Source organism: Heterocephalus glaber, unplaced genomic scaffold, assembly GCF_053883595.1.
Source record: "Heterocephalus glaber isolate CG9 unplaced genomic scaffold, H.glaber_assembly_v1.0 deba00000546, whole genome shotgun sequence".
Taxonomy (NCBI): Eukaryota; Metazoa; Chordata; class Mammalia; order Rodentia; family Bathyergidae; genus Heterocephalus; species Heterocephalus glaber.
The window spans coordinates 6,865,948-6,884,051 of record NW_028258147.1 but is presented as its reverse complement, the minus strand read 5'-3'; the positions used below and the strand labels follow the sequence as shown (position 1 = coordinate 6,884,051).

Sequence of the window (18,104 nt, the reverse complement as noted above, 5' to 3'; positions counted from 1 at the left end):
CGAAATGATCATTTACAGAGAAAATACTAAGAAATCTCTAGGAGCCCCTAGAACTTGTATTTGAATTTGGCAGGATTAGAAAACAAGGTATATATAAAAATTCAGATCTATGTATACTTGCTATAAATGAAGAATTGGATATTGAAATTTAAAAGTTTTGTAGGAGTACAAAAGGACCTGGAAAAGAAAAAAATAACAGTTTAGAAGACATTTATTACCTAATTTTAAGACTTTTTCTAAAGCTACAGTAATCAAGGCAATATTGGCATAAGGAAAGACATAGATCAATGGAATAAAACAGAGAATCTAGAAATAGAACCACACATATATGGTCCACTGAGTTTTGCAAGATTATTTAACATTAACATTTTATAGAACATAAACTCAACTCAATTTATAGAACATAAACTCAAAAGATAATGTTTTCAACAAATGGTACTAGAATACCTGGTATCTGTATGTAAAAAATTAACCTCAACCCTTTATTTCCATACATAAAAATAACTTGAAAGGATCTATGAACCTAAATATGAAAGACTAAAACTATAAAACTTTAAGAAGAAATTATAAGAGAAAATGTTCATGAATTTAGGGTAGATAAGAATTTCCTAGGATACAAAAAACATGATGTATAAAAGAAAAAATTGATAAATGAGATTCCATCAAAAATTAGAATTTTAAAAGACATTGTTAAGAAAATGAAAAATAGTCCTTAACCAGAACATATTTAGAATACATATAACCTATGACCAGAATATATAAAGAACTCTTACAGCTCCTTAATAGACAACCCAATTAAAAAGTAGACATAAGAAGATGATAAATAGCCAGTACAGTGCAAGAAAAGGTGTGCAACACTAGAATCAGAAAAATACTAATCAGTACAATAACAAGATCATATTATACACTCATTAGGGAGATTAAGTTAAAGGTTTTAAAAGAACAAATCTCAGCTTAGGTGTGAACCAGTTAGAACTTTCTAATACTGCTAATGTGAATGTAAAATGATAAAACCATTTTGGAAAACAATATAGAAATTTCTTGTATTACTGTTAAGAACCAACAGTTCTTTTCTTAAGTTTTTACTTAAGAGAAATGAAAACCCATGTTCACAGTAGATTTGTACATACAGGTTGACTGTCCCTTATCTGAAATTCTTGGGACCAGAAGTGTTTCAGATTTTGGTTTGAAATCCACTTGATCTGCAAAGAGGATAGCTACTCCTGCTTTTTGGGGGGTTCCTGTCACATGGAGTATTGTTTTCCACCCTTTAACTTTCACTCTATGAGTTTCTTTTTGAGTTAAGTGTGTTTCTTGTATACAGTATATTGTTGGATCTTGCTTCTTTTTTTTTTTTGGTACTGGGGGTCGAACTTGGATGTTTGGGCTCATGCAGCAGGCGGCAAAACCACAGAGCTAAATAAATCCCCTGCTCAGTTCTTGCTTCTTGACCCATTCTGCCAGTCTATTTCTTTTGATTGGTGAATTGAGACCATTCATATTGATAGTTATAACTGATACATATTGACTTATCATTGCCATGACTTTTACTTTTTGTTGGATTCTCCCCCTTTGCTTTTAATTTCTTGTGCCCAGTGGATTCACTTTGCTGGGCTTCCTGGGGTTGTGATCCTTGTTGTCATTTCCTAGGATATTGTTTAAAATTTTTTGGAGTGCTGGTTTGGTATTCATGAAGTTCCTAAGGTGCTCTTTGTCATGAAAGTATCTTATTTCTCCATCAATTTTGAAAGATAGTTTTGCAGGGTACATCAATCTGGGTTGGAGGCTGTTTTCCTTTAGGGCTTGAAATACATTACTCCAAGCTCTTCTTGCCTTGAGGGTTTGCATTGAGAAGTCTGCTGTGATTCTGATGGGCTTTCCTTTTGTATGTGATTTGTTTCTTTTCTCTCACTGCTTGTAGAATTTTGTTCTTCTGTTGGGTTTCTGGAATCTTAATGATTATATGCCTATGTGTAGATTTTTTTTGATCACGGCTAGTTGGAGTCCTATATGATTCCCTTATCTGTCTACCAAGTTCTTTTCCCGTTTGGGAATTTTCTGCCATCACTTCTGTGAAGAGTTTTTTTATGTCATCTGCACTCTCTTCTGTTTCTTCATTGACTCCAGTCAGTCTTATGTTATCCTTCTTTGCATCGTCTAGCAGCTGCTGGATTGATTTCTCATGGTCCCTTTGTATTTTAAAGCAATTTTTCTTTTCCTGGTCACTAATTGCAATCTTATCTTCTATATCTGAAATTCTGTCCTCACATTGGTTCATTCTGCTGCGTAGACTTTCAATGGAGTTTTTAACCTTCTGGAAATCTGTTTATAGGATTCCATTTGTTTCCTATGTTGGGATTCCATCATGTTCCTCAGCTCCTCTATTTTTTTAATCTGTGTCTTCTCTAGATTTATTAATCATGTCTTGCACTATGGGCACAATCTCTGCTATTATCTGAGAAATTATTTCTGATTTCATTTTTTCCAGATCACCTTTTGTTGCCAGTTCAGGGAGTCCAGGTGGTTGAGTATTGGAGTGTTTCATCTCGTTTTCCTTTGGGGTTGCCTTAGGTGATCTGGAAGTCTGGTTTTGAGACTTGTTTATGTGTCTTCTCATTTCAGCGGATGCAGCCTGCTGTGCCTTTGTTGAGGCAACTTTTTGCTCACCCAGTGGTTTTCAATTCTCAGCAAGCCACAGAGCTGCCTTTTCTCTGCTGCTCACCAGTACACTAATTCCTGGGTTCAGAAAGGTGGCCTTCTGGATCCCTGAGCTGACCTGTTGTCTGGGTGGGCTTCTGGCTGGGGCCTGTGCACACTTGGGATGGTATCTAGGTGTGCCACTGGCTAGGGCCCCTATGAAGCTGTTGTCTGGGAGGGCCTTTGGCTGGGGGCTGTGCACCCCAGTTCCTGTTGTGTGAGCCAGCTTCTGGCTAGGGTCTCGCGCACTTACTTACGGTATTTGGGTGAACATCTGGCTGTTGCTTGTGTGCCTGTGCAGCTCTTTTCCAGGCAGGCCCTTGCCTTGGGTAGGTGTGCCCCAGCCTCTGGGGTCAGGGCGGAGCCCTGGCTGGGATTTGCTTACAGCCTCGCTCCTCTGGTCCATACCACTGCTCCCCCAACTAAGGTAGTCTGGTGTGCCTTTATTGCAGAGATTTCCTTCACTTTTCTGGTGGGCTTTAATTTTCATCTTTCTGTTGTTCACTTCTACTGTATCTTCTCAAGCTCAGAACAGTGTCCTTTATGATCCCTGCAACTCTGCAATGTGGATTCAGGTAATGGCTCAGCACAGCTGGGGGGTGGGGGGGATGGTGTTTTGTCGCCCGTGAGGTTCACGTCCTCAGCACTCTGGTGCAGTGGTACAGCAGCCCAAGAGGCTCCTATCCATTGTTACTCTTGAAGTTTAATGGGATTCTGATTTCTGTTTTGTATAGTTCTTTTGCCCACTTCAAATGAAGCCTTTAAAATCTTCCTTTTATTCTTGGTTACAGTGTTAAAATTTTATTAAAATCTGATGTGCCTTGGTATGTTCTCTTTTTTTTGTATTCCTTGCCCAGAGCATTGGATGAGTTCATACATTATTTTTGGCCTTGGGAAATATTCTCATTTCAATTCTGAGAATTATTATTATTTTGATAATTTTTCTTCTTCCTTTTCCTCTATATTTACCTGCCAATACTCCCCTTCCCTTCAGTACTGAGAGGCTGAAGCAGGAGGATCACTATAAGTTTGAGGCCAGCTTGAGCCATCTAATGAGTTCAAGGCCAGCCTGAACTACATAGGAAGTCCCAGTCTCAAAACAGCCCCCCCACCCACACACACAAAAGAAGAAGAAAGGTTAAATATTTAATGATGGGCTGAGGATATAGCTCAGTGGTGTGTGGAGAGAGTGTGTGCATGAAGGCCTGGGTTCAATCATCAGCACCCTTGCCCCCCCCAAAAAAGATTTAATAGTTACAAAACCAGTTTCTTTTTTAAAAATTTTTTCTTTTTTAAAAATTAATTTTCTTGGTACATTTTTGATATACATAATGATCACATTCATCATAGGGAATTTGTACCTGTACATAATGTATCTTGAGGGCCAGGGATTTAGCTCAGTGGTTTCACCGCCTGCTGCACAAGCACAAGGACCCAAGTTCAATGCCTGGTACCAAAAAAAAAAACCCCAAACATAATGTATCTTGATTCTACTTTTTTTCCCATTTCTTTCCCCTCCCTTCAACCCTTCTTCCCCTCCTTATTTACAGAAGCTCTGTTTCCATTTTTTCCTTCCATTCTCTCTCTTTTTTTCCCTTCTTTTTCTTCTCCCTCCCCAGAACCAGTATCTTTTTTTTTTTTGGTACCGGGAATCGAACTTGGGTCCTTCCACTTGTGAGGCAGGTGGTGGAACCACTGAGCTAAATCCCTGGCCCTATTTTTTCCCCATCTTTTTTTGGGAAGTTATATTCATGTCAGTTTTTGTTCTTAACACTAGATATTTTAATGTACTAAAAATTGAAAGTTACTAGTTTTAATCTCTTCGCAAACATAAGAATTTAAGAATTTTGTGCTTTGCCTGAGGATTTAGCTTAGTGGTTCCGGCGCCTGCCTCGCGAGCACAACGACTCGAGTTTGATCCTGGTACCAAAAAACAAACAAACAAACAAAAAAGAATTTTCTGCTTTAATTTATATACTCTCTTTCTGCCTATGTGCTATCAATGCCCAATATTTTAAGGATTTTTAGAATTTCACATTAAATTATTTTAACTGATACATAAAGCATAATAATTGTACATATGAATAGGGTTCCATGTGGTGTTTATACATGTATGTATTATATTCTGTTTAAATCGAGTTTAATATATCTGTCTTCTCAGACATTTATCATTTCTTTATGATTAAAAACATCCAAAAATCCTTTCTCCTAGCTTTTAGACCTCACAAAATAGACATTATTATCTGAAACAGTGTTTATTTACAGTAACTAATAATTATTAATATTTTGCCATCCCTTCTTGTATATCAGATATTGTTATGGCTTATATTTAGATGTCCCCCACCCCAAAGCCTCATGCACTCATAGGAGGAGTTTGGGGCAGTGGCTAGATCATGACTATTGTATTGGTTTTTTGTTTGTTTTTTGTTTTTTGGTACCCAGGATGGAACTCGGGACCTTGCGCTTGCAGGTGCTGGAATCACTGAGCTAAATCCCCAGCCCCCATGACTGTTGTGTTACTGGATTAAGAGTGTGATAACTGGATTAGTTCACTGATTGGTTTATCATAGTTCTGGGTGTGGATAATGGGAAAGCTCCTTCCATCAGTAGACTTGTAACCTGAATGGAATAAAAGGAGAAAGGAAGGCTCACTGCTTCCTGCCTTCTGCTTGCCTTGCCATTGGACTGTTTTTCATCTATGATACTCCTCTGCCATGTCACCCTGCCTTGGAGCCAGCCAACTATGGACTGAAACCTCTACACACTGTGAGCTAAAATAAACCTTTCCTTCCTCCTTTTACTTGTAAGTATCTGGTATTTTGTCCCAGCAACAAAAAAGTAACTAAGACAGATATTCTAATCTGAGCCTTATGGTACACACCTATGATCTCAGCACTTTGGGAGGCTGCTGCAGGAGGATCAAAGTTCCAGTCCAGCTTGGGCAATTTAGTGATTTATCTAGACCCTGTCTCAAAAACAAACAAATAAACAAACGAACAAACAAGGCTGAGGATATAGCTCAATGTAGAAGCCTTACATTCAATCCCCGGTACCAAAAAAAAGTTATTAATCTATCTAAGATTATTTTCTTTGAAGTTTTCCTTGTTGAAGCAAGTTTGTGGCAGATGTTTTGCTCCCTATAAAGTTGTTTTGTCTCTGCTTTTTTTTTTTTTCAAACCCAGGGCTGTATGCATTCTACCACTGAGCTAGGTGGTACTTTCAGGCCCTAGGTGGTACTTTCAGGCCCTATTCCTGCTTTTTTTTTCAATTTTGCAACAGGATTTCATTAATTGCCCAGGCTGGACTTGAATTTTCTTTTTTTGAGAGAGAGTCTTGCTATATAATTCAGATTGGCCTTGAACTCACTGTGTAGCCTAGGCTGGCTGGCCTTGAACTCAGGGCAGTCCTCCTGCCTCAACCTCCTAGAGTGCTAGGATTATAGGAGTCTACAACCACCACACGTATTTATTCCTCTGTTTTTGTTGTTGTTGTTTAGTTTTAGTTTTTGAGGCTGGGTCTTGTTATGTGATTTAGGCTGGCCTCAAACTCAGCCTCCTAAGTGCTGGGATGTAGGCATGTGTCACTATGTCTGACTTTATTCCTGTTTGGTTTTTTTAAAATTTTGGTTTTTTTGAGACAGGTTCTCACTATGTAGTTCAGTCTGGATGTGAACTCACTATGTAGCCCAGGGTGGCCTCAAACTCACAGTGATCCTCCTGCTGGGATTACAGGTGTGTGGCTATTCTTGTATTCTTGAAATGCAGTTTCATTTGATATAAAATTCAGATTGACAGTCTCAGTATACCAAAAGATATTGTTCATTGATTTTTTTCCTTTTAGTATTGCTGTTAAGAAATCAACCAGGCCCAGGGATTTAGCTCAGTGGCACTGCTGCCTGTTTCGCAAGCGCAAGGTCCGGAGTTTGATCCCCGGTACCAGAAAAAAAAAAAAAATCAGCCAGCAAGCTAATTGTCATTTCTTAGTAGGTCACTGTGGCTACTTCAAAACATTTTTTTCTTTGGTGTTCTTCAGTGTTATTCTGATATATGTGAATATAGTGGTTTTTTTTAAGTTATATTACGTTGGGTATAGATCACATGCCTATAATCCCAGCTACTCAGGATTCTGGGGCTGGAGGATTGAAAGTTTAAGGCCAGCCTGGGCAATTTAGTGAGATATTCTCTTTTAAAATAAAAAGGGCTAGCATATTAAAGAGTTTACTGTAAAACAGTGTGCTGCTATGCCAGTGGTAGCCTCATGTATCTCATGTTTAACTGCTTATTTGGATAATATCAAGGGGCCGTCACAGATGATTGACGTATACCTTTTCAGTTTCCACTTAGAAATTGACACTCTGTGTGGTACTTTGTGATACACATGGATGAAATTGCCTAATAACATATTTCTCAGATTATATTTCTATCACGTGTCACACAACTATATTGAAATTTAAATTTAAAAAAATTTGGCCCATGTGGAGTCTACTAGTTAATTAGAATTTTTTCTCCAGACCACTATTTGTTCAATATTAGTTTTGAAAATCTTCCTAAAACAAATTACATCTTCTGATGTCTTGCTAATGCTTGAGACTTTTTAAAAATTATATGGAAAAATGTTTAAGTACTTTTCAGTTTTGCTTTGGTTGAGTTCTGTTATATTTGAATATTATTATAGTTTTTTTTCCCTTGCATTGCTTTTCTTTGACTAATTTTAATTTTTGTTCAAGTGTGTGTTTAGCGAATGATAATAAAGTTATACATTTTTAAAAATAAATAAATAAATTAAAAGGGCTAGGGATGTAGCTCAGTGCAGGAACTTGGGTTCAGTCCCCAGTGCCTCAAAAAACAAAAACCAAAAAACCCTAATGTAGTTACATGTTTTCATTTGTCTCTCTGTGTCTGTGTTGGTATTTTTCTACATTCTGGAAAATTCTCAGCCTCATTCCTTGAATATTGTGACTTCTGCAGTCTCTCCTATATTTCCTTCTAGAACTGTAATTTGACCTAAGTAAATTCTTCTATTTCTAACCTCCATATCTCCTAATCTCTCCTTCGTTTTTGTTTTTCCCAGTATTTTGAGACAGAATCTCACTATGTAGTTCAGACTGGTTTTGTTTCTTTGTTTGTTTGTTCGTTTGTTGGTACCAGGGATTGAACTCTTTGCACTTGCTAGGCAGTCTGTGGAACCACTGAGCTAAATCCCTGGCCCCACCAGACTGGGTTTGAACTCACTATGTAGTCCAGGCTATCCTCAGATTTGTGGCAATTCTCTTTGCTCAGTTTCCTATGTGCTGGGATTACAGGCATGCACCACCACACCTGGCTTGTATATTTTTTAACTCTGTCTTCTGGATAATTTTTTCAGATCCCTCTTATTGAATTTTCTTATCTATTATCTAATCTGGTGGTATAATCTTACTCAAGTTTATTTCAGTTATGTTCACCTTGCTTGATCATTTTTACAGTTCATTCCCTTGCTCATATTTTCAGCATTTTATTTCTTTAACATATTATATTCAGTTATTTTATGTTTTGCCTTTTAATACTAGAATTTGAACTCTTTGTAGTCGAATGTGTTTCTGCTGTCTTTTACTCCTGATGCTTTGTTTGTTTTTTTTGGTACCGGGGATCGAACTTGGGTCCTTGTGCTTGTGTAGCAGGCAGCGAAACCACTGAGCTAAATCCCCGGCCCTTTACTTATTTACTTTTAAACTGTGAGTTTATATTCCTTGGAACTTCATCTGTTATGATTCTTCAAGGTTTAGGTGGAGCTTTTAGTCCTCCAGAGAAGATTTGAAAACTTTCCTCTACCTGATACCACAGTTTTAAGGTGAAACTTTTGGCTCCCGGGCCCCAACACACCAGGTGTCTACAAATCCTGAAAATGCTTAAGTAACTCATCTTGTCCTCAGTCTTAAAGGGAGATAAGATAGATTGTCCCCAAGTGCTAATCAAGGAGAAGAACATCAGTGAAGGGCAGGAAAGGAGCTTTAATCAGTATGGCCATGCTAGGAAGAACAGATAAAGAAGTTAAAGATCTGTTTTTGAGAGGTTGATGGAAACTTTGTGGTTTTATAAAAAAGAAGAGCAAGCCAAGGGTTAGGAGTTTGGATAGCTAAGGGCACAGGGTGGGGGAGGGGTGCATATTGGCAGTGTAGGTAATCCTTGTCAAGCTGTGGTCTGACTTTAACTCAGGACTGCTTCTGCACAGTCCTTGTGACTTGAGGGAGCAATCCAGTTCCCATGATATGATTGCTTCTACTCAAGAGAATGACCTCATCATGGGTGGTCTGTGAAGCTCCTCTTATCCTGGAATCCAAGGTGACTACATGTTTAAGACAAGACTGATGACTTCTAGGCTCTCCTCCAGGGGATCTGGAACTGGACACTGTAAAAGCTGGTGACTGAGAATGTCCCTGCAAATCCTGAAAATGCCTTGTAATGCTTTAGTAACTCTTATCTTGCCCTCAGTCTTGAAGGGAGATAAGATAGATTAGATAAGTTTAGGGCTAATAAATCTTGCATTTCCAGTTTTGTTTTGTTTTTTGGTACTGGGATCGAACTCGGGACCTTGCACTTTTGAGGCAGGCCCGGAACCACTGAGCTAAATCCCCGGCCCTGTTTCCAGTTTTTAGACAGACATCCCTCAAGTGATTAACATGCCTATGTGAAAAAGCTGCGCAGGCATCTGGCCCAAAGTTTCAAGGTAATAAAGGCAACAAATATACAGTGAAGGCAGATTTGCCAACCTTTATCCTGCTATCAGTTAGTTGTTTGGGAATTTGCAGTCCCAGGCTCCAAATCTCTGTTATATACCCATCTTAGGTTCATTGGCTGGGGCTGAAAATTAGATGGACAAAAGACACGTGAACAAGGGAGAAACATAAGTTTATTAATAGGTACACGACACATCCACATAGCACTCAATGATTAGTAACTCAACCTGGTAATTAGAATTTAGGCATCCTAATAAAGAGCATTAATTTTGTAGAGAAGTGACAAGACAAAGGAAAAGAACTTTGAGCTTCAAGAGGTGACATTGTGAAAAGAGAAATAGATGGGGAAACTGAGTTGATAAGGGTTACTAGTAAAGTTTGTGTAGCTTCTTTGTCAGTGCCATCTTGTCTCCCGCCGTGAAGAAGTTTTTATCCTCTTCCTGGGAAGGGAAATAAGTGGTAGGGTGACAATTTCACAGGGAATTTCTATTCTGTTTTGAGATAGATAGGAGGGAGTCAGAGAACTCACCCTGTATGCTTTTTCTTAGTTGCCTTCAGCTCAAACTAATCCTTATTCCAAAATGCCAAAATTTACAGTGGCATACTCTGAACCCTTCATCAGAATTGCTAAAATCATAGCATATAATTCTTTGATACCACTCACCAGAAAGATAAGAATAGGAAGGTATAGGAATGAAAGAGAGCTGGTTGGTTGGGCAGCAGTGATGATCATGGTTTGGGGGGGCGGGTTGAATTGGAGGGCTGAGTGTGTATAAATTGTTTATAACAGTCTAAGTAACTCTTGTCCCCAAGGTTTCTCATGAAATTCCTGTGAAATTCTAGGGTGGAAATGGCAATCATATTTATCATATGAAACCTATTTTGGGTAGGACAGTGGAAATAAAAAGAAATATAAAATTTGCTCATAATCTTGAGAATGTATTAACACTTGGGAATATTTATCAGGTGCTTTGGGGGAAGAATATCAGTGTAAAGCAGCATGTACTCCCAGCCCAGGAAATAGTACAGATGATAACTAGAACCATTGGGGATGGAAAAGGAGAGCTTCACGTAGGAAGCACCATGTACATTGGCAGTAAAAGAAGAGAATAGAAGGTAAATAGAAAAAGGAAAAATAGAAGGGAGACAGAAAAGGCAACTTTAGACTAAGGAAACAGTATGCAAAAGAACAGGAATCAGGAGACAGTCGTATTCCTGGTCCTTGTTAGTGCCATTATCGACCCTCTTGGCTGGTAGCAGAGTGCCAGAAATCTGAGTCTTCTTAGACCTCTCTGTTAACTCAAAGGCAATATAAAAAAGAAACAAAGAATATTTTAAGAAGGAGAGGAAGAGTAATCATGACTTATTTTGAACCTAAATGACAAGAATAATAGCGAGATTTTTAAAAATATAAAACTAAAGATGAGGTGGTTGTTGGAAAAAGATAATGAGGAGAAAGACTTCTTCCTTTGAAATAGGAATGAAGAAGAAAAAGGTAGATGAATGTACCAAGAAATTTTGATGAAAAAGATGAGGGAACATATGCTCATTGCCTAAGTGAGACTGAAACCACTGAGAGTTGGAAGTATATCTAGAATTAGCAAAAGACTTTAGGACTCAGCATGTGAATCTGCATAACCTGCTGGGAATTTATGACACACCAATTGAAAAAATTATGTTAGAGTTAATACCAGTATAAGAGCCAGCCATTCAGAAAGCAGATATTTTTAACTTTCTTTTTCAAATGGAGGCTTTTGAAGTATATGAGAATATTTAAAGGATTAAAATGTTATAGAAAAAATGTAATTTTGTTTTCTTTTTTTTTTTCTGAGACAAGGTCTTGCTGTACAGGTAAGGCTGCCCTCAAACTCTCAGCAATCCTCCTGCCTCAGCTTCCCTAGTGCTGGTATTACAGGAGTATACCACCATGCCCAGCTATGAAATGCACTTTTAATTTACTATTTTTCCCCTTCTGTGTTTTTTAGAATGCTGCTATGTAGTTGTGTACCCCGAGGGACCTATCAAAACTTACTCAACTGTTGGAAAACCCTCTTCTGAACAAAGTATTATTCACTTGCTACCTATTTTGGGAGCTCATATGTAGGCATATAAAATACCATTTGATTGTTTAAAAATGATTGACCTACATGTTTTTAACATCCTTCCTTTCTTCCCATTCAATGCTGTTCTCCACAAATAATTGTTGACAGCTTTTTGTACTCCATTCCAGAAAAAACTGGTATGTTTATATAATACACATATATTTAAATAATATATAAAACATTATATATTTATATATTATATTTATAAATATATACAAATTTATATTTAATATGTAATTATAAATTATATAAATAACATATTTATATACATATATTTGTATTTTGTATTTATAGAATATATTTATATACAATATATTTATATTATATAATATATCTATATATTTACATAATATGTATATCTATAATATATGTATATATTTGTTTATATAATTTATATATATTTATATTTATATAATTTATATATATAATTTTAGGGGTTACCAGGGATCGAACTTGGGACCTTGCACTTGTGAGGCGGGTGGCAGAACCACTGAGCTAAATCCCCGGTGATACATAATATATTTATATAACATATTTATATTTATATATATTTATATAAATCTATTTTTATACATTTATATTTATATAATATATGAATTTTACATATATTTATGATATGTAATATATTGGATATTTTATATAAATATATAAAAATAGATTTATATAATGTATTTATGTAATATATATATTTATGTTTACATTTATATATTTATAATTATATATTTATATAAGTTATACAATATATTTTTATGACATTATATACATGTGTATATTAACACATATATCTTTTTTGGGGGGATACCGGGGATTGAACTTGGGACCTTGCACTTGAGAGGCAGGCGCCAGAACCACTGAGCTAAATCCCCAGCCCTAACACATATATCTTTTTTTTTTTTTCCTTTTCTTTTTTTTGGTACCGGGGATCGAACTTGGGTCCTTGCTCTTGTGCAGCCTAACACATATATCTTGACAGTATATTCATGGTACATATCCTGATAGTGTTTCATTTACCTCTTTGCTTAATAAATTGTGTGAAGTCCTTTTTCTTTTCTTTCAGACTGTGGGCCCATTTCCTTTGTATAGGGATATACAGTATGGGAATAAATATTCCAAACATCTATTTTGTTTTTCTAAGCAATTTTCTATTTCATTGCATTCACATTGAATTAAAATAATGAAATAATTTTCTCTTTATTTAAATTTTTGTCTTAAAAAGAATGACGAGAATACATGAAAGTATTAATCAAATTTACTGATAATTCAGTATTCCTCTGAGCAGTGTTATTACCTCATCTTTGCTTGACCTAGTCTTAGTTTTCCCCCACTAGAGGGCAATAGAATATTGTTTTTTAGTAGTCTGTTTATAATTTAGAATTAACTTTCATATTTTTTCTTACTTGTTCTTGCCTTTTAGTATTAATGAAATCTTTATCCTAGATTACTTCATATATGGGTCCCATGGACAGTAAGGTACTTTCTCTGATAGTGGTTTTTACATACTAGATGTATAAAGAAGAAAAAGAGAAGGAAGAATGAGAAAGAAGTGGAAATTTTTTGGAGCGAAATTATTACCTTCTGCTCATGCCCTACAATAGGTACTGACTAAAGGGAAAAGGATAGATATATATAGGTCAATGGCACAAAACAGAATCCATAAGTAGGCCCATACCTATACAATGAGTTGAAATTTGACAGTCAGTAGAGAAAAGATACTATTTTCAGTTAAAAGTACTGAAATAATTGGATATTTATATCCATTTGGGGGAAAGCGAACCTTGACTCTTATATTATTCCATGTGTAGGAATTACCTTAAAATAGAGTGTAGACTATACATGAAAACAAAGGAGAGGCCACAGTTCCCCCATCCCTTTCAAGGGCATGTTGCCAGTGACCTAAATACCTTCCACTCTGCCTCTTGGGCACAGTTGGTGTTTACTACAGGTTTGGGAAGATGAATTTAAAGTGAGACTTGGTCATGTGTATTTTTCTCTTAGAACATTTAGCTGCTGAGGTGCAAACATAGAATTAACACTGGGAGGTGTGACTGTCATTTTTCTGTTCCTGGGATGGAAATACCAGAGAAAAACCAACTTAAAAGAGAACAGGTTTATGTTGATCTGTGGGTTGGGAGGTTTCAGTCAGTAGTCACTTGGCTCTGTTGTTTTTCAGGCCTGTGGTGAGACAGAACATCATGGTGGGAAGTACATAGTAAAGTGAAACTGCTCACATTATGATGGCCAGGAAGCGAAGAGAGAGAGGAGCCTAGGAAGAGGAGAGAGAGAGAGAAAGAAAGGGGGGGAGAGAGAGAGAGGAAGAAGAGAGAGAGAGGGGAAGAAGAGAGAGAGAGAGGAAGAAGAGAGTGAGTCTGGGTTCTCATTAGCCCCTCAAGGTCATACCCCTGATGATCTAACTTCCTTCTACTAAGCCTCACCTTCTAAAGTTTCTACCAGCACTCTGTAGGGTCATAGGCTAATAACTAAGCTTTTAGCATATGAACTTTTGGGGAATATTTAAGATTCAAACTATACAAGATCCTGAGTTTGATTCCCAGTACCGGGAAAAAAAAAGATTCAAACCATACTAGGAGGTACTGTTAGGATTGAGGTTTTCCCTGGCAAAAATGGTGAAAGGAGTGAAGATATTATTAAGAGTTATTATCAAGGGGCCGGGGATATAGCTCAGTGGTGCTGTACCTGCCTGGCAAGTGCAAGGTCCTGAGTTTGATGCCTGGTACAAAAAAAAAGCCATTATCAGAATGGACAGGAAATCTAGGAAAAGGAGGAAAATGATATTAAAAGGGGCTTCATAAATATTAAGAAAATGATGGAGTTGTTCAGGTATGGTGTCTCATGCCTGTAATCCCAATACTGTGAGAGCCTGAGGCAGAAGGATCTCAAGTCCAAGCCCAGCTAGGGCAACTTAATGACTTAGGAAGACCTTGTCTCAGAAGAAAAAATAGAAAAGGGCTGAGGATGTAGCTCAATGCAAGAGACCTCGGTTCAATCCCAGTACTAGAAAAAAACACAAGAGAGAAGAAAGAAAATGATAAGTGGTGGCAACATTGGCTATAAGACACAGAATCATATGACTGAGGTCATTTCTGCAAATGAAATGGTAGGACATGAGGAAGTGGTCTTCCATGTTTCTGAAATAGAAGTCCATTTAATTTTTTTTCTTTTGGTACTGGGGATCGAACTCTGGACCTTTCGCTTTCGAGATAGGCAGCAGACCCACTGAGCTAAATCCCTGGCGCAGAAATACATTTATTGAGATAGAGAATTCAGAAAGAAGAGGAGCTGGTTTGGAGCATAATACATAAGTACCACGCACTAACTGATTGAGCCACTGGAGCGCCTGGAGCATAATATAAATTCAGTTTTGAGCAGGTTGTTTGAGGAAGCTGGGGGCTGTATAAGTGGACATGGCCAAGAGACAACTGAATACATATATGGATCAGACAGATCAGGGTTATAATTAGAGACTTAGGAATCTCTCTCTCTCTTTCTTTCTTTTTTTTTTTTTTTGGTACCAGGGATCGAACTTGGGTCCTTGTGCTTGCGTAGCAGGTGGCAAAACCACTGAGCTAAATCCCTGGCCCATCTTTCTCTTGTTACTATACTTGATCATAGCCAAAAGGCTGAGAAACGATCTATCTCTGTCTTGTTACAGATGGCATAGATGAAACCACTCATTTAAATGGGCTTTTGAAAGAGAAGTTTATTCCAATAAAGAGAGACTAAAATCAAGGAGAGATTTTAGCAGCCCTGGGAAAAGCCAGGTTTATTACATCCATGTGTGAATGGGCTGACATTGGAAGAGAGAAATAGCAGCAGCTACCTGGGTAAGATTTCATCCTTGAGTGTTTAGGCTAACACTAGGAGAGAGATATTAGCAGCTAACTGGGAAACGAATTAGGCTTATATAGGTATTGAAGGGGCTTAGGAATCTGGGGTAAAATGTTTATGATTGAGTCCAAGGACAGTCTGCACAGGTGTGTAGACCATCACGGGACTTTTCGGCACTGGGGAGATTGTCTTCTGTCTACTGTTGTCTACTGTTCTTCTATTTCCTGAGAAATAGCCTGTTGTTTGCTGAAAGCAGCCTGTTTGCTTTTGTTCTGTTTGTTTGTGAAAGACTCAACTTGGGTCGGGCATGACATATTTGATAATTCAAGTATAGTAATGGAAGAGATGATCAGAGAATTTGTAGCATGAGAGAAAGCCTACATAGTTTCCTTTACTCACAACTGGAGTGATTAAGTGTTTTTTTTTTCATTCAGCATTCTGTCTCTTTTTCAAATAAGTCTAGGAAATACAGTACATGGAAAGGTGATAAGAGCAGAATTTGTCCTGTCTTTGCGATTCCTTACTATATACCTTGAGTATATAGCAGATGAGCTTCAATTTTCTCAGCTGTTAAAAACAACTGTTTCAAGAGAATGAGAAGACAAGGCTCACATTGAGAGAAAATATTTGCAAAGGATTTGTATAATAAAGGACTGTTAACCAAGATACAAATTCCTGGGCTGGGGATGTAGCTCAGTGTTAGGGTAGCTGCCTTGCATGCACAAGGCCCTGGGTTTGACCCCCGGCACTGAGAAACAAAACAGAACCAAAAAACTCTAAAAACCTAACAATAAGACTACAAACAATCTAATTTAAAATGGGCAAAAGAGCTTGGGATTGTGGCACTGTAATCCCAGTTACTCAGGAGGCTGAAGTGCAAGAATCACAACTTAAAGGCTAGCTTTGGCAATTTAGCAACACCTTGTCTCAAAATAAAATTTAAAAGTGTGGGAATGTATCTCAGCACTAAAGTCTGGCATGTGTGAGGCCCTGCATTTGATTCCTAGTACACAAAACAAATGGTGGTCAAAAGGCGTGGTAGAGCACACCTGTAATTCCAGTACTAAGGAAGCCTAAGCAGGAGGATCGCTGTGAGTTCGAAGCTAGCTTGGGCTACACAGTGAGTTCAAAGCCAGTCTGAACTTCCCACAATGAGACCCTGTCTCAAAAAAAAAAAAAAAAAAGCAGTGTCCTGATAAGCCTCCAAGAAGATATACATATGGCAAATAAGCATATGAAAAGATGCTCAATATCATGTCATTAGTCAATATCATATGTCATTAGTATGTTATATTTAATTTAAAAATTAAACCAATGTTAGGTTGGGTAAAACCAAAAACACTGACAATACCAGATGCTGATGGGTATGATGAGCAACAGAATGTTTAATTCATTGTTGGTGGGAATACAGAATGGTTCAGCTACTTTGGAAGATAGTTTAGTAGTTTCTTGAGAAACTAAACATACTATATTATTCATCAGTCACAGTCTTTGGTGTTTATCATAGAGGTTAAAAACTTACCTTCACACAAAAGCCTGCACACAGATGTTTATAGCAGCTTTTTTCATAATTTCCCACACTGGAAAGCAACCAAGATTCTTTCAGAAAGGGGCTGGTTAAATTGTGGTACACCCAGACAATGGAGCATTACTTATCACTGAAAAGAAATGAGCTATCAAGCCATGAAAAGACATAAAAGAGTCTTAAATGAATATTGCTAAACGAAAGAAGCTAATTTAGAAAGAATACATAGATTCTAATTATATTACCTGGAAAAGGCAAAACTAAAAAAAAAAAAAGGGCAAAACTATGGGGACAGTAAGAAAGATCAGTAGTTCCTAGGGTTTAGGAGGAAGGATGGGATGAATTAGGCAGAGCATAGAGGATTTGATGCATATAACGTAAATACCTATCTTTGTACATTTGTTTAAACACATAGAATCTATAACACCAAGAGAGAACCCTAATGTAAGCTATGGGCTTTTGGGGATAATACTGTGTCACTGTGGGTTCATCAACTGATTATAGCAAATATACCACTCACTGATGGTGTTGATAGTTGGGAAAGTTGTGCATATGTTGAGGTGAGAGTATATGAGAATTCTCTGTACTTTCTGCTGAATTTTGCTGTGAACCTAAAACTGCTCTTTAAAAAGTGTTTACAAGAAGATGAACAGTTATACTAAGAAATTGCATGGAAACAGGTGAAATAACTTAGGTCTCAAATGTATTCGGTGCCGCTTACTGGGAAGGCTTTGCTTCCCTTCCTCACTGTTACTCTGTCAAGTTTTTTTACAGTGGTAAATGAACATGTACAGTTGTACAATGAATGTACAATTATTAGTGTCTGGATTTTTATATTGACAAGGGAAGAAATGATGAGTGAAAATATTCAACTGCAAACATTAAAACATTTATTTAACTAAGAAATATTTGCCTCTTCTTTGAGAGGTTGTTTCCTTTGCCTTGTTTACTTTTATGCTCAAGTATCATACTTGAGAGCTTTTTACATAGCTACTATATAGTATTAAACTGAGGTAGTGATCTTGAGCTATACCCATGTGTACAAAAGGCCTGTAAAACTGAGGTGAAGTAATTGGCTAATGTCTCTGGCTGATGGATACTCTTCATTTCTTAGTGCATGCACATTTTTAAAGGGGAAATGCCAAAAATTATCGTGAGCTCTTCAGACTCCCGAATACCTGTAGGGAGAACGTGGGGAAGTAAAAGAAAAAGCTACAGT

At 37.3% G+C, this 18,104-nt stretch overlaps 1 protein-coding gene and 1 pseudogene across 4 annotated transcripts in view; both read left to right on the top strand.

Moving 5' to 3' along the window:
• Positions 1 to 18,104, top strand: part of Ahcyl2 (adenosylhomocysteinase like 2) — a 194,622-nt gene that overhangs the window by 88,249 nt on the left and 88,269 nt on the right. The window lies entirely within an intron of this gene.
• LOC147829612 (small nuclear ribonucleoprotein-associated protein N pseudogene) overlaps positions 12,228 to 18,104 on the top strand; it is a 30,553-nt pseudogene continuing 24,676 nt past the window's right edge. The window contains exon 1 of the transcript XR_015448691.1: positions 12,228 to 18,104. This exon is cut by the window's right edge and continues 24,676 nt beyond it. The product of XR_015448691.1 is annotated as a small nuclear ribonucleoprotein-associated protein N pseudogene (transcript).